Below are 16,770 nucleotides of genomic sequence, written 5' to 3'. Positions count from 1 at the left end.
GTCACCGTCAATTGTTTCGAACCCGAGGAGACATATCTAGAACGAGTGGTATTATGTGGTATGTTACAAGGAAATTGACTAAATTCCTTTCTAGGTAAGTGAGTGATTTTTTTATACTGTTTACTGCCGTTAATTGGAGAAATTGGATTTAAAAAACATTGATTTTTTAATTTAATTTAGACGAAGATTTGGTAAGGAAGCTAATCAGATAACAATAGTAGTAAACCATAAAAGATTCCTTGCCAGGCTTTATTATGAAGATGTATAAATCTCTCCAAATTTCTGCAAAAAAATAACTTTTTATAAAAATATTACGCGAGATAAATTATTTAACATATTATTTGTCGCTATATTTATCACATGTCCCATCTTTCAGGCAGAATATGAATTCCTTATGGAGAGGACATTGCACTTGTTGAGATTATCTATAAAAGACTTCATTTTTTGGGTACCGCCTTAAGAATAGAGGTCTGACTCGACTAGACAATCAGTCATTAGTTGGAACCGGTGTTAGTGAGAAGGAGCCATATCTAGTGAATGCAGCACATTTTAATCGTGCCGTTGCTAACGTTTCCTGGCTTAGTTTTGCTGAACAAAATCATGATATCTCGATTGCGATTTTTGTCATATCCCGCACGTTTTACACCGCAACCGCATAAATTGCTTTTAATTGAGCTTCTTAATGGTAGCCTCGCAGTTGACTGATCCAACTTTTAAGGCACTACACTTAACTTATGTAGCCTTATAATTGGGTTATGGTTATTCGTCTTTATAGTCGATGTTTATTGTTGTTGGCATAACAGTGGGCAGCAAACTGCAGCGCTATCCTTGAAATACAGGCGAAGCACACACTCTTCCCGCAAAGTCTTGATCTACTCAAAGCTGCGCTCAAACTATGTTATTTGCGCTTCACTAAGATGACTGATATTGTTACTTGAGAACTCGCACTTTTTTGCCAATCTACACTACACTCTTGCTCTTTGCGTTCGCAAATAGCACGAATTTATTCAGCATACCAATAATATCGTTATGGTGTGTGCTTAATCGGTAAAGGTATAACACTTGCCGATTGTGCCCAGCAACCACCAGGCTGCGGCCCTTTTCCTACCTCTTTCTCTGTTCCTCATTTCTTTCCAATCCTCACCGCGTTACAGAAATAGAGAACATTCTCCGAACGGTTCGTCGTAAAATAATAAAAAAATCATGCATAGTATTATCAATAGAGATACTGGCGAAGATATATGACGGATTAGTTAATTGACATGCATGACCACAATAATTTTCTTTCTTTGTTTATTGAGATAAAAATCTCAACAATTATGTCGGAAAGAAACTTTAAGAAATATTAGAAAATTTCTGCATTTCTTTTAAGGACGCAACTGATCTGCACAAAATACTTCCTTACTTAAGTATTAAATTTAATAAAAGCTACCGGAATCTTGCATCCTTGAGGAATATTTTCACTCGTCAGTGTATGTCGAGTAACTAAGTTTAACTAATAATAAGCTTGCCAACTTTGTTTACATGCATACAAATGTATTACTATTCAAATGATGATTTTTTGTTTTCGTGCATGTTTTCTATGACATTGTTTTTTGTTATGAACTTACTTTTCATTTTACACACAAACATATATATACATATATATATATATATATATACATGATATCAATGCAATCAGATGTGTATGTGTGCGTAACTGTCATGCATAATGTGTTGGTAAAAGACGTAAGAGTCTCTTTGCATAAGGACGACGATGTGGATGCGTGGAGTGAGTTTACGGAGTCTGTTTGCACAAGTATGTGTAAATGATTGCTCTGAAGTACTAAATTACATTTGCCTGTCACTCGTCTTGGTTCCACTTTTGTTTAATGCAAAAATTTTGCAACCAACAAAAACAATAACAAAAATCATGCTATAAACGAAACTGTTAACAAATTTAAGCCAAAAAATGTTGGCAATTTATTCTATGTTACGTACTTTTTTTTTTTTATTTTTTTTTTTTGTTTGCGATTTCTTTTATTTTTATTTTATTTACGGCAAAAATACGTGAAAGTGACAAAAATAACATCATCATCATTAGTCGCCCTATCCAAGAGTTCTGGTCTGTGCAAGCTTACTCTCATTTTGGCTGCTGAAAAATCTCTCATTTTTTTTTATGCTTTAAATACACATAGGTTCACGTTTTTATGCATGCACACACACATACATATGTTTACAGAGAAAATAGCATTAAATTGCCAAACTGTATTTAATTTTTTTTTGGTTTCTTTTTTTCAACATTTAGCCTAGTTTCATAGTTGCCGGGCTAAATATGCAGTTCGCCGTATTTCTTGTGTGCAGGCAGGCGCTTTAATGTTTTGAATCCATTTACTGGTTTCTGTTTTTTGCTTGTTTTTTTTTTTTTTGGTGGAAAAATAGGAGCTTTTTATTGTGTACTTTTTTTTTTGCATTCTCTAGTTTTTGCTTTGCACATGAATGTACAGAATGGAGGAAAAAAAACAAAAAAAAAAAACTAAAGATTTGCCTTAGGACACACAGGATTCAGCATATTTTAAATCTAGATGCAATTTAATGCGTATTATGTAGTGAAAAATAAATGAACGAACTACATCGCATATGAATGAGAGTGGAACTGCATTTACGAATGTTCAGGATCCATTTTGCGCAAAATATTACCATAGTATGGCGATATGATTGTTATTAATCTAGTTCAGCCGAAGGGTGCTAGAGAGAAGACTGCTCATCCTCCCTTGTTAAAGAAAGATTATCGTTGAAACTATGCACGCGTACGCTTAAATATATGAATATGAGGGAAACCAGGAACGTCTTTTTCAGGTAGATCGCGGTAAAACCCAATAGCACGATTAGGCACTTGGGGAGAATATGAGAACGCTATAGTGCCTTGTACAGAATATCCGGTAACCAAACCAAGATGCCCTTACCCATTACCTCAGCAACTATCGCCCTAAATAGGTCATCCAAGATAATGAAAATCGTGGCTTTTTAGAGTCTAGGAAATTTATAATTTTGTTAGCAGATTACCTAGTAAAGTATTCTACGAGTCGGTTTAATTAGGTCTCAAACTAAGCATAACAAAGTTAGAGAGCACCCTCACTAACATAGTGCAAAGATTATAACGTTAGCCACACTAATTAATAAATATTTACTTTTTAGATATTTGCTAATTGTATGAAAAGCCACAAAATCTCTTAATTGATAAACGGGGCGAGCACAAGCTCAGAATTAAGCTTAAAATGTTATAATTACGATCGCCATCTTGAATTCAATATGTTTTCATGTAGAATGTAGTTAAACATATTGCGCTATTTAAGCTGATCAGCGACGTGTATGTCATTGTTGATGAATGTTGAATGATTCATTCCTTATATATATATATATATATTAGAAAAACTTGATATAGCTTTTACATCGGACATATTAGTGAAATCCGTAAGTTATCAGTTATTTGCCAAGAGTATGCTTTGTCTTGAGCTTTAGTTACCAATCGGTGAAGAGGTAACGCCTATTTCTTTACAGTGTACGGTAAAGCAGCCTATGTAGCATACACCAAAGAAAGTATAAGTTTGCTCTAAACTTCTCTGTACTACTCTCTGTAATAAAATGGCGGCGTCCATACCTTCCGAGTATCATATTTATCATTGCATGTATATGCGGAAAAAAATTTTCGATATTAAGGAGAATGTATTGAAGATCAGGAAGTGTCAGCTGGTTGGTTGGGAAGATTCGCTGCTGCTCATATCTCGTAGTGGGCGACCAATTGAATTTGATAATGACACCCTAAAATCTCTAGTGGAAGCTGTTTCAAAATTAAGTATACAAGAACTATCGAGAAGCGTTTGATCCGTATGGTCAGCTAGACACCTACAGGAAATTGAAAAGCTATATTGGGCAACAAATATGTATGTGGGATCAATTATCACAAACAAGAACAAGAATATTCATCACTCTATTCTTATACGGCATATCCGGGTGAAATTGTTACGGGAGATGAAGAACGAACTGATAACATAAGCGGCCGAGGAAATGGCTTGAAAGGCCATAACAATTATTTATCCAGCTTTTCAAGGAGGCACCTTGCGTTTTTTTTAGAGGTGGATGGAAATTTTGCAGGACAGATGGCAAACTCTTCTTGATGAATGAGGGATAATAACACAATAAATCTCTATTTCATAATTCTCTCTATTATCACAATACGATGAACACCTAAGACGTATAGGGTTTTCAAGTAAGGTCCATACATTTTTTAAATGTCATAGGGTCTATGTTTTGGAGCTCAAGAGATGCGTTCGGATCTTCACTTTCCGTAACAACAGGAAATTGCAGACGTGCTTTGAATTATGCCTCATATTATTATTATTATTATTAATTTCGCCAGAGAAATAAATTCTAAGACTAAACTCTTAAAAGCACTAGCATCTAAGGCTATCGGCTTTTTATTAAAAACTCTATGCCTCATAACGTTTATTCAAAGATAGATATTTTGAAAATTGTGGGTATGTATGCGAATATTCGCAGCATTTACAATCTACAAGCTTTAGTGACTATTGTTAGAAAGCCTGGATGGATTGACTCTTTCGGTCCTTGAAATCGTCCGGAGTGATGTTTCTTGTAATATTAATATCCAGAGCCATGGGCTAGTAGTCATGCATGTTATTAGTACAATTTCTAAGAGAATAGCGGCCCACATATTTTTTAAATGGGTTGGAAAATGTTCATCGCACAACCGCCCTGCCTAACCTTTCCAAAAGCAAAATGATAAAAGTTTATCGATCAAAACAGCATTAAATAAATGCTTAATAATAAAGTTCATTAAGACGAATTTGATGAAAAAATGTTAAAAACTTTTTTCTTTACTTGTACATATATGAGTTCGAGACTACTCGCTAACCGCGGGATCGATGAAAAGAAGAAATTTAAAATCCAATTTGCTTTTTCAAGTAATTGATTAGAGGATGTAATTGTGAATTCAATGCATAGACATAGGCCGACATAGGGACTAAAGCGATATATAAGCTCAATATATAAGCTCGTTCATACTATGTGAAAATGATTTGTACGCCGTTTAATTCTCATTTTTATTTATTGCATAATAATAATTAAATATTATATAAAAATACTCACCATATCGTCTGCATTAAAGCATTTGGTTACAACACGTCCTAGTCCTAGTCATGGGAGGCAAATAAATGCTGTAACGGTAGTTAAAATAAAAATACAATTTTAGTAAACACTCATCAGTATGATAAATAACTGAATAAATATTTAGTTAAGGAGTTTTGCTAATTCACTCTTTTGCATCTCGTTTAAATGTTCACTAAGTAGATTTTCAAAGTGTAAGAGTATTGATGCAAAATATATTCAAAGAGTGAAGGTAATAATAAATGTATTTACAATTATACAGACATTTACTCTTACATAGGGAAACGTTTCTCTAGAGACATGCGTAAGTTAGTTAGTATGTTTGTAACTCTAGTCTTTCATATTCACCTTAAACGTATAAAAACCGATGATAATGCAAAGTGTTTGTTTAGTGGCTTATTAAAGAAATGCTTACAGAGCAAGAAATATAGGTAAGCGTTTACTTTTAAATGTATAAGTTTGTACGTGTGCCTGGGTCTGTGCCTGTGTATGTATGTGTGTGTGTGTGTGTGTGTGTGTGTGTGTGTGTGTGTTTATGTTAATAGGATAATGAATCTTATGAACGTATTTAGAGAAAATAAATTTCGTTAAAATTTCATGATTTGGTTATAAATAATAAGAACGATTTACAAACCCTATGTGTTATATGTTAAGCGTTAAACACGAAACAGTTGTTGCTAGTAATGTAGTATAGTTTTATAAAAAAGGTAAATGTATCCCTATATGCAAATATATACACGTATATATACTATCGTTATTTGCTATGTTAATTTGTTGCAAGTTCAAAGAATAACGCCAGCAATGATGCAAAGATAAGGGTAAAGCTTTGCAAGAATGTCGAGGTGTGATTATACTCTATAAAGGAAATTTTCATCAGACTCAATTAGTTAAGTGTTCACGAAGGGAAGAGAACGATAAAATGATAGAACGAAAACTTGCGACAAAATCTTGCACTCAAAAGATATATATATATATATATATATATAACGTACATACATACATACATGCAATGCATAAATTATAAATTTTATTTGCATTTACAAGATGCACACACGTAAGAGTATTTAAATCTAAGTGCATCGCATAAGGTCGCGTTAACGTTATTTGTATGAGCACCTACGTAGGTAGGCAAAGCAAAGTAAAGGTAAAAATTTCTGTGTAAAATGTACTCGAATATTACGCATAGCTTGTTTGCTTGTTTATTTTTCAGTTGTGTTATTTGCTTTTCTTATTCGCTATCCGTTCCGTTGTCGGTGCAAACTGCTCGCACTAATTAGTGATACATTGAAAAACTGGTTAAGCGCTTATTCTTATATCGTTAAATACTATCGTGGAATGATTTCATTCTTTTCATGGCCTAAAATAATTAATGAAGATATGGATGCTATAGAAATTCAACGGAAATATGCAACGTATATATCAAGCATACAATCAGATCTCGTAATAATTGCAGGAAACAAATAAACGTTCTGTTGCAACGACATAATACGAATTACTCGTCATGATCATGCCTATTAACAATGACGACTATTTCTGCCTAAGCTTATCTTATATAAGTATGAATCGATGAACTATATGATACGACATTACATTACCGAGAATTTTCACTAATTATATCGACATTGTTTCCAAATTGACTGTTATCGAAAGCAAGCATTTGTGCAGCATAGATTTATCTACTTATCTAACTTATATCACTATTTTCTACTAAATCATCGCTGATTATTAGTTACACAAAAAATAATATAAAGACAAAGTACAAAATCTATAGTGGTACACAGACAACCGTCAAATACCTTACACTTCTCTACGCCGAATGGGCCGTCAAGTCTTCTGGGTGTTACGCACGCACAAACATACTAAACCTTGTATTATTTGTGATGCAATATATTATCGCTTGATTCAGAAAATGATTTCAAGCCGCAACTTTTGAGATATTTGAAGGACGAGTCCCACTGAAAATGATTCAGATCAGTCCACTTTTTCGACTATTTCCCACATAACGAATTATTTTGAAAGTTCATTCATTATATGGATAAGAAGGGAAATTTTCAAAATTTTTCGATAAAATTTGCTGTATAATATTTCGTCATTCTAACTTGGCTGGAAGGAATTGAAATGTGAATTTGAAACATCGGCGATCACACAACATACGAACAGAAGTAAACTCTTTATAGATACATTAGGTGTTTCAGTAGCAGAGAGATCCAAAAGAGATAAACTATTTCTCAATTTTAAAAGCTCATTGGAAAAGTCCTTTTAAAATTTTGAAAAATGTTTGACCAAAGCAAGTAAAAGTGAATTCTTCTACGACACCATTGATAAAAATGGATCCACAATCCATTACTAAGCATATATGCAAAGGAATGTAAATTATTGCCAAAACTTTTTCGAAGACTTTCAAGGTTTTATAAACAATACCGATATTTGAAATTTTTCCAGAATATTTGGGAGAAATTCATACGAATAGCACTGAATTGCTGGCAGAAACCACTGACTACCTTTTCAGATATATATAGATATTTGCACAATGTAAGAATGTTGTCAGAAAAACTTTCTTTTTTCTTATTCAAAACTTTATAAGAAATTAAGAACTAGTGCAGGGAAAGGAATAAGAGGTGAAGTGAACATTTAGTTATCCCTTATTGCCAGCCTTTATTTATAAGAGATAGTGTATCTTAAAGTACTTACTGAATTTTATAGAAAATTTCAATTTGGAAATCCCGTAAGCTAACTTAAAAGTCTGAACTGCTTACATATTTACCCAGAATTTATAGAAACTTTATAATGCGAACTCAGAACGTATCTATAATTGCTTCTGCTCTACGAACGAAAAGGAAAAATTCAAAATTATGATAAAGAAAATTATCTCTGTTTGCAACTCATGCCGGTGGCGTATACGTAATTCGTTTTAACTCAACTAAATATAGTATGTTTTATTTCTTTTAGTCGTTTCTTATTCTTCACTCTTTGTTACGTAAATTTTTTTTGATTGCAATTCGCAAAAAGGAAAGCGAAATAAAAATTTATAGTTAGATTTTGTTACTTATGTAAATACCTTAATATTTGCTTTAATCAACTCAAGGTGTACCGTTGACGTTTAATTTTCTCTTTTATATTTTTGTTTATGCGTTTTGCCAACAATTACGATGCAATGATATTTCCAAATGATTCCATTAAGATATGTTTTAAGGAATTTTCAATTCAATTAAATTGTTTACATTAATTGAAAGCATGTAATGCAAAGCGATAAATATTCTAAATTCAATTACGAACATTTTAATACGAATATTCCTTTTTGTACACACATATGTGTGCCAGTGGTCAATGATAACTAAAGCAGTCAAGGTAAGGTCGTGAATGATTAAATGAAGGCTATTGAGAAAACGCATCAAGAGGTTGTTTAGGTAAATGCCTGCAATGAGCCTTAATTGAAGCATTGATAAGTATGATGTTGTTAATGAAATTAAAACCAAATTTCATTGATTTAATAAAATTAATTGTTAGTTTTATGTAATAGCTTATGTATTAATTATTTGTAATAGTAGTTGTTGCCCATAATTTTTTCTCTCTCTCTCTCTCTAAACGAGAGGCCGGCCAATGATCGTTTCGAATGCTTTCAATTAATTGCGTAACAGATTTAATCGTTTAGTTTTTGTAAGTATGTGAAATTTATATAAGAAAACTAAATTGAATATAAGAACAGGTCAAGGAAAATCGATGTTGCGTTTGGCGTTGCCATTAGATTGGTTTACAGTTATGCAATAGCAGCACGATATTGTAATAATCATGATGATGATGATTGCACCAGAAAGAATGCGAAAGGTTATCGCTCCCAATTCCAAATATTTTATTTAAGAAAATTGCTTTCGAACAAGATAACTACACTGGCAGCCATTTAGCTGACTTGTACCTTGTACCTGGTTGTAGTTTCTTTTTGCACATGAAATGTACTTATGTAAGTAAGTAATGGGCCTATGGCTTTGTACACACTTAATAAACGAATAAATGAAAAATGACATGAAATCAAAATAAGACAAACTGGTATTTGAATTGTGGGGAAAAACGCTAAGAACGTTTTCATTGACTTGACATAAAGTTGTTTAAACTTTTCACTGTAGTTGTTCTTCTTTATAAACCACTAAAGTGTCGCGCTTGCTATAATTTAATAAAAATTTATATGAAATAACTTAAAATGTTATATGGATGGACAAGGTTGAACTTCAAACACCGTTCATCACTTGACAAAAAAAAAGTTATGGGAGAAGTGGTCGTACAAGTGTTGGTATCCAATCCATTTTGAAGTGTGCTTGTCCTTAAGTTAACACAGTTGAACAGAATACCTGAAGACACATCAGTTAGGTGAACAAAGGGTCCAGCTTGATGCGATTAGAAAATGTAATTATAAATCTGGAGACTAATCGTTAACTGCAATTTTTTTATAATTTCGAATAAAATTTGCTAAAAAAAAAAATTGATGGAAAAATTGCGATGATTGATAAGAAAAATGCCAACAATGGGAAAAAGTGGTGTCTGAAATAATTTAAAAAAATATTTATATAAACTATAAATATACATGAACTTAAGTAAAAGTCTCTGATATCTACATACCAAGCTGGCGGCTTACAAGATCTGCACACACTCCTTGGGAATTTTAATCTGCATATATTACATACCATGGAACAGTTTTATATTACATTCATAATGTGCATATATAATGCAAGCAGATATAGTGTCAGAGGGAAATGAGAAAGCAGTCAAGTAAGCATATGCGGCATGTAAAGTTGACAATATTTATTTACATATACATATATATTACGTGGAGAGTAATCGTAAGCATTTTTTCTTTTTTTATTTTACATTTTTCTCTTTTCTTTTTTTGTTTTGTACTTTTTTTATTTCCAGGTTGATGTCAGTATTACGACTTTAGATACTTTGTAATTTATTCAATTGCTCGCTGCATGTTGCATGCTTGGGTGCATTTGAATACGTTTATTAACATTATCAGTTTGATATATTAGGGATATATTAATCTTGTCATTCAAATTGTAATACTCGCCAATAAGCTACAAACAAAATATATATAAACATATATACACGTCGAGTTTATAAATACCTTATACCTTATACTTGTGTTTAGAAGCGTATTAAGTATGTGCGAATGTGTGCGGCATCCAGGACAATTTAAGATAGATCACATTTTGTTATGCTAATCGGTTCGTAGTCATATCTTGAATAAATTCAAACTAGTCTGTCCATCTGTCCTATTAGTGTCTGCTTACGTACTTTTGTACTCAATTTTCGAGTCGCAATTTTTGCAATATTTTGATTAAATACGATGACATAATTTGGTCAGAAACGCGTTTAATAACATATTGCATCGGGTCACTTGTCCGAACATTTCCCATATGATGCTTCATGTTGAAAAAAAATCGCTATATAAAAAACCATATTTGTCCAAATTTTTCAAAAAAAAAACAAGTAAGAAAATTATATTCGACATAAAAAAAAAACTAAATGATTTCTTTCCATTTTCAAAATAAACTTTTTTATCGTAAAAACGTGTCCTTTGAAAGTTTACTTTCAATTTTTTTTTGCAAATTTGTAGGCGATGCCTTCATATTCCCTAACGGAGGAATGTTGGGCAGACGCACAGATGGAAACAAATTTGAAATTGCCCAAGAACTGATATACTTTATGGAATTTTTGAAATATGTTTCTGCGCTTCGATGAAGTGTGGCTTTACATGCGAAGAAAGTATAATTTTTAGTAATTCGTCAGGAAAATAAATTAAGGGTGGTATTGATCGAAGAGATACAGAGAACGTGATAATCGATTTTTGTCGGTTATAATGATTGCTTTATTTTCATCATTTTCCGTTTGCCTATATTTTTCTTAAGACATCGGAGAAGGTTGAGAAAATTCCTAATCAAGGAAATAGCGGAACATTCGCAACGCCACTGCTGTTGTTTACATAGCTTTGTAATGCACACTTGTTCTTCGGAATTTGTCGCTTAAATATATCGCATCTTAGTAAGCCAATAATTTTTTATATAGTATTTTCACTCTAGAGCAATTTATGAATGACGTTTGGCTCTCAAGGCCAGTTAATTGGTTAATGAACCGTTAAAATTTACCAGGACAACAACTATCTGATTGAATGATAAGTGGAAAATACAATTTTTATTTTTCGCAATAAAAGCAATATATTACTTATTTTGAAGAATGCTGCAAAAGTGACATTTTCAATTGCTTGACGTGTCAGTCATATCTTTTCAGTTCGATAATCTCCTTCTCATTGTGCAAAGATTTTGTCCAATCTTCTTGCTGGAAAAAAGCTGTCCTTTTTACTCCCCTAAAATGCAGTACATTAAGTCCGATCTTTAAGAATGAGCAATAGAATAGAGATTTTTCCAAGCTTGACGTATTTCATACCGAGTTGGCATGAAAAACGAGCATTTACTCCACGCAACTTGTACAATTGTACAAAGGTTTTGCTCAACCTGCTTATATTTTTGTTTCGCCTGCTTCTCTCAATCTTGGCTTAAATACGCCCGCCCCTACAACCTCTGTTGCTCTTACTTCCGCGTTGTCGTAGAGATTTTTTCAATTCATTTTGGCCACATGTCGTATGACCGTAGGCGAGGTTCTAAGTGTTGGCTCACCTTTGCTTATGTAAAGTCCTTCTAGGCATCTATTTCATGTGACGAAACATTGTCGCCGAACTACTCTACAATTTTTGAACGATTATCAACATCTTTGATTATGGTCTTCCCCGGATCGGCTGTGAAACGATACTCGTTGAAATTTTTCGCCAATTCTTAGGAGACAACATCTTACCCAATTGATGGAAAAGTCGAGTCATTGAAATTGAAATGGAATGATATCGTGCTGAGCTTATAAGCTAGAGCTAGATGATGGTTTATTCTGATGCTAATTAAGTCCAATGTTCGTTGAATTATTTACTTCCAAACAAAAGAATTTATAATAAATATTAAAAGACATCGAAGACAAACCATTCGATTGAATAGAGTGAAGAACAAGACATTTATTTGCAAAAGATTTAATTAAAGAAAGTTTTTTTATGCCTTTAAAACCGAGAGAACTTAACTTATGTAGGAAATTTCAAAGTTGTTTAAATTTTCTTTAACATTTCTAACATATGTTATCGAAAACTGTGTAACTGTGTGGAATGACAAAAGCAAACAAGTACTCTAACAATCTTTTAACCTGAAAGAGCTCTTTGACAATACTTTTTTTCCTATGCGTTATGTAGATAAAGAAGAATACGTTAAAAAGGAACGGAACGTCGCCTTCATCTCAAGTCTAAGGTTATAAGTTTTAGAGAATACCTTACTAACTATGCGTCGTACAAATATATGCAAATGTTGTTGCAATACTGGCCTGTATCACTATGCATTTACGTGTATGTATATGTAAATAAGGTCATACAACTCAGACAGTAAGACTACATACGTATATCAGTATATCAGCATTTAAAATTTTTTTTTGCTTTAAATCTGTATCTGCATCTGACATACACTGGGAGCGCACTAATATTTTCAATCCGTTTGTAACCTACGAAGTTCTAAAGAATAACGTATGCTGGTACATCTGATAAATTTGAAACTGTATTGTTTAATTTCAATTCCAAACTTGGCATTCGTGAGAGAATCAAGAGAGGAACCCCGATTGACTTCTCCTTATCCACTGATTGATATTCAAATAAATATACGCCAAAGAAATGCCGCACATTAAACAAAACCCGAAACTGAAGCCAACTTTTGAACAAAGAGAAAATTGTGTCCTATAAGAAAAATTTAATTACATTTTAAAAACGAAAGGTGATCGAGGACCACTTCGTTTTCGGCACGTCGTTGCTTAGCAAAAATAAAAACATAAATGCATTATGTTCAGATTGGCTTTCGAAATTTCGGTACGGAGACAAGAATTTTTCAGACACTCCTAGTTTTCATCATGAACATCAAATTAGGGCACTTTTCGGTGTCAGTTGATATAACCTCATTATTTAACATCACAATTCACGCTTTTAAGGCTCTTTAGCGAATTTACCATCCGAATGAGTAACCGAAAAGGCAAAAGGTCTCGACTAACAACTCAACGGTCGTGGGTTCAAATGTCAAGTGTGGCAGGATTTTTAATAAATCCAATAGCCTTAGATGCTAGTGCTTTGCGATTTTAGTCCTAGAATTTATATTTAGGGATAATAGAAAATCTGCCTTTAAAATTTTCTTGACATTTTTACGCTTAAAACAATTAATAACTTCTGCTTATACGGGGAGAATTATTGTGCACATACATGTATACGATATTTAAATGAAATAAAGTAGCACAGCTTTTTTAGTGTCTTTGCAAAATCATATCTGAACTGCAGATGACGACCTATTTATGAAAATGAAAGGCTTTATATAAATGCTAGAAATCCTGATAATTACGACCGAGGTTCACGATAAGCAGTTTTTCAAACTTGTCCGAATTTTCGGAATATATCTCCAGAGCATAGTTATGGGGAAATGGACGTGTGTTCAGAAAATAGCCATAGTTAAATCGATTTTGCTATTCATACTTATCGGGGAAAAATGTGTTTCATCAGATTTCTGAAAGGTATTTCACCATAAGCATCCTCATATGTACATATATGAACTCTGTGATGAATGTAGAGAAACGACACGAGATATTCGATGTGTTATCAACAAATTTGAAATTCCGCATTGATTGTCTTCGTAGCAGCTACTAATGCATCCTAAAATTGAAAAACAAAAAAAAAACTTGCATATGGATGCATGGATATCAATCACTCTGCCCATAGTGGGCCTTGCTAATGTTTTCACACATGCTTACATGTGCATGTCACAGCTAATAAGCCGAAAAATAAAAGATTCAAGTCAGCACGAACATGGTTGAGAAGCATTTTAAATTTTTCTTATGCGACAATTGTCGGTCATACATACCTATATACATATGTATATATATATATATATATCTATGTATACATTTACATGCTTTTATAGGTCATATATACGAAAGTTCTCATGTGCAAATTTACCTTTAGTTGCAGGCGAAAATGAAGTAAAAGCAACAATGACAACCACGTTGCAGTAAAATTGAAAAATTTATGTTTTATTCAAGCCTTCTTCATGTGTACATAAGGATCATTCAGTATCAGCACTGAGACGATAATGCTGATTATAATGAGCATAGCGATGATGTGATGAATGACGATGACTATAATGATGAAAATGATGATGTGAATAATAAAGTTGACGATGGAAATATGTTAACGACAATTCATTTTCAAGTATTGTTTTATCACAAAATTTATTAACAAAAAACAAAAAAAAAAAAAAAAACCAAAAGAAAAACAAAAATAGAGCAAATAAGTCAAGAAAGAAATTTTAAAAAATAAATTTTCCCTTTTCGCTTGCATAATTACCTGAATAATGATGTAGATAAGACCGTAAGGATGTTGGCAGAATAATTAAACTTGAAAATTAATTATGTCAGTCAGTTATAATGGTTTCAGAATATATAAAATATGTAAGGCTTGATAAGTTATACGGAATTTAATGGATTTATTTATGTGCTCTTCAAATGGATTTTGAATCTCATCGCACTTTGTTCTTTAAAATGATATTCACGTTGGACATTGCCATAAATCTGTGACAGTCATTATTGTTATATACACTAACTTCACATAAAAATAAAAATACTATGAGTTTCGTTGCTTTTATCATAAGACTGCATTATGCTTTCTTTCGTGTACATCGTTTTTTTTTTTTTTTTTTTCCTTTTAGTACTGTTTAATAAGTAGTCTAAAATGTATTGTAAAGGTAAAGAGGAAATGAAAAGTTTTTCTACTGATTTCATGGTTTGCGGTTAGGAAACGACAATGAGAGACAGTAAGTAAATGATGCGATCTGTTTTTAGGCTCAACACTTTTTGAATATCTTATTATATTGGAATTTTTAGCTGAGGGCTTTTTAGGTTCCTTTTTAACACTTAGTTAAAAAGCATAAATACATTCAAGCTGCCATTTATTCATTTGGCAATCGCGCGCGTATTATCTTCTCCAAGCTCATAATCATATTCTCGCTTTATCTTATTTCACTTAGCATTAATTTTGATTTTGTTCTTTCCCCTTTCAAAGCACTATACAGAGATTAAGGGTCTGTTCATCTTGTCAGTACTTTTGCAAAAGTTAAATGTGAACACTGAATGGAAAGTCCATAAATCAAAGCTATGTTCCGTGTGAGTTCGGTAATCACAAATATCTTCAGATCTCCCGTCGGTCGGTTTCTCCGTCGCCTAATTTTCTCCTTTGATCAACTGTATTGTTATTGAATTCATGGCTTTTCCTCGCATTAGTTTACGTTCGAATATTAGGCAAGTTGCCAAAGTTTCAAGGTTTTAAGATAAGGTTGCGGGATGCAACCCTGTACTCTTACATAATAAGTATAAGTAAATAGGTGAAGGAAGATAGGTTAAGGTCGGTTAAGGTTCAGTTTAAGCAAAAATTTGAGACGATTCTGTGTACAATTTCAGAAGGGGTTTCTTAATGCGTGCAACGCCCATATAAATGTATGTGTCTTTGTTAAGAAATCATTGAAAGCTTTTAACATGACATAAGTGAATTTTTTCCCGGTTTAAGGTGTTATTATTATGTACAAATCTAAATATTCGTGTAAATCCGACTATAATCTTCTCTCTTTATTTTTTATATTTCGCTTTACTTTCTTGTCCCCTTTGCTCAATATGCATCAAGTTTTAAAATATTCTAAAAAAACAATCGTATACCATTAAGTTCAGCCATCCGCTACCACTCAGTGCTTGTTGTGAATACTTAAGGTATATGTAACCTTCACACTTCATTTATCGTTAATGTTATTTCACCTTTTCTTTTTTCAACAATTTTTTCACAAACTATGCTCACATATATAAAAATATCTTTTGGCATTGCAACATATTGTTTTTAAGTTCGTTGCTTAGGCATCCTTGCTGGAATTTCTTTTTTCCATTTTAATTTGTGTTCGCTACGTATTAAATGTAAAATGTAAAAGAGATTTTTTTTTTTTTCTTCTTTTACAATTTATACTTTAGATAACAGCATCAATGAATAAATGAGTAAATGCAGTAAAAATGTGACATCTGCAAGAATTTCGGTTCCCTCATATTCCTTGAATACTTAGTGAAGCATTTAAAACAAATCGACTGCTGGATTCACTTATATTGTTCACTAGTGACTTGAAGGGGGATATGTCGTATCGTCACTACCATGATTGCATACCGTATGAAAGCCATCTTGTAACTTAATCAGTGGAAAACTGAGAGCAAGTTAGATAAGAAAAGAAATCAAAGGCTGAATAGTGATATAAAATTTCGGACATTACACAGAGTGCCGTTGCACTCAAAACCAAGAAAGTAGATAAGAGATACTGATCGTGTAAAGTCTAAGATTCTGCGCAAAGACATGTTATTGGCACAATGTGTTTGCGAAGTCTTTCACTGTTTCCCTAAATTGCTAGTTATTAGCTGAGCACATGAAAATTTCCCATACACTGACTATTCTGCTTTGTAGTCATTATCGGG

The 16,770-nt window shown here is 32.7% G+C and overlaps 1 protein-coding gene across 5 annotated transcripts in view; it reads right to left on the bottom strand.

The window, feature by feature from the left end:
- LOC119641817 overlaps positions 1-16,770 on the bottom strand; it is a 184,006-nt gene that overhangs the window by 125,679 nt on the left and 41,557 nt on the right. For all 5 annotated transcript variants that reach the window (XR_005247894.1, XM_038040680.1, XM_038040678.1 and 2 more), the window contains exon 4: positions 5,146-5,213. The gene's annotated coding sequence lies outside the window, so the exon portion shown is untranslated. The remainder of the gene's footprint in view (positions 1-5,145; positions 5,214-16,770) is intronic.

Source organism: Glossina fuscipes, unplaced genomic scaffold, assembly GCF_014805625.2.
Source record: "Glossina fuscipes isolate IAEA_lab_2018 unplaced genomic scaffold, Yale_Gfus_2 180, whole genome shotgun sequence".
Classification (NCBI taxonomy): Eukaryota; Metazoa; Arthropoda; class Insecta; order Diptera; family Glossinidae; genus Glossina; species Glossina fuscipes.
This window is presented reverse-complemented; position numbering and strand designations above follow the sequence as displayed.